Consider the following 1,148-nt stretch of genomic DNA (forward strand, 5'->3'; position numbering starts at 1 on the left):
CAGAGGCAGGTGGATTTCTGAGTTCGAGGCCAGCCTGGTCTACAGAGTGAGTTCCAGGACAGCCAGGGCTATACAGAGAAACCCTGTCTCGAAAAGTCAAAAAAAAAAAAAAAAGTGAAGTGACATCTTTGAACTTATTGTGCAGTGATTTGGGCTTTTGAGTCCTGGATGTCCATGTAGTGGTAGACATTGGTGCTACCACAGCTCTGGGCCCAGCTCTGCTTTCTGAGTCTCCATTCGCTCATCCAAGAATGGGGACATAGGAAGCTTAAACACAAAGAGCTTCCATGGTGCCTGGAGAGTGGGCATCATTAAACATGAGAATATTAATATGGGCTGGGGAAATGGCTGCACTGGTGAATTGCTTCTCGTACAAGCATGAGGATCTGTGCTTGATCCCCAGCCCCTGGGTTGTGATGGCCATTCCTGTTGGTCAGCTCGACTACATCTGCAATTAACCAAATCTAAGCCGCTGAGTACAACTATGAGGGATTTTTTTTTTCTTAATTAAATCATCTGAAGTGAGGAGGCCCAGCGTGTTAGTCACTGTTCTGTTGCTGTGTAGAGACACTATGACCGAGGCAACTCTTATGACAGAAATCATTTAATCAGGGACTTGCTTACACTTTAGTCCATTATCAGCATGATGGAGAACATGGCAGGTGCTGGAGAAGTGGCTAAGTCCTGTATCCTGATCCGTAGGCAGAGACAGAGACAGAGACAGAGGCAGAGGCTGGGCTTGGCATGGGCCTTTGAAACCTGAAAGCCCACCCACCTCCAGTGACACACTTCCTCCAACAAGGCCACACCTCCTAATTGTTCTAATCCTTCTCAAATAGTGCCACTCCCTATTTATACACATGAGCCTACGGGGACCATTCTTTTTTTTTAATTATTTTATTAGATATTTTCTTCATTTACATTTCAAATGCTATCCCAAATGACCCCTATACCCTCCCCCCCCTACTCTCCTGCCCACCCACTCTCACTTCTTGGCCCTGGCATTACCCTGTATGGGGCATATAAAGTTTGCAAGACCAAGGGGCCTCTCTTCCCAACGATGGCTGACTAGGCCATCTTCTGCTACATATGCAGCTAGAAACACGAGTTCAGGGGGTACTGATTAGTTCATATTGTTGTTCCACCTA

Source organism: Mus pahari, chromosome 21 (genome assembly GCF_900095145.1).
Source record: "Mus pahari chromosome 21, PAHARI_EIJ_v1.1, whole genome shotgun sequence".
Taxonomy (NCBI): domain Eukaryota; kingdom Metazoa; phylum Chordata; class Mammalia; order Rodentia; family Muridae; genus Mus; species Mus pahari.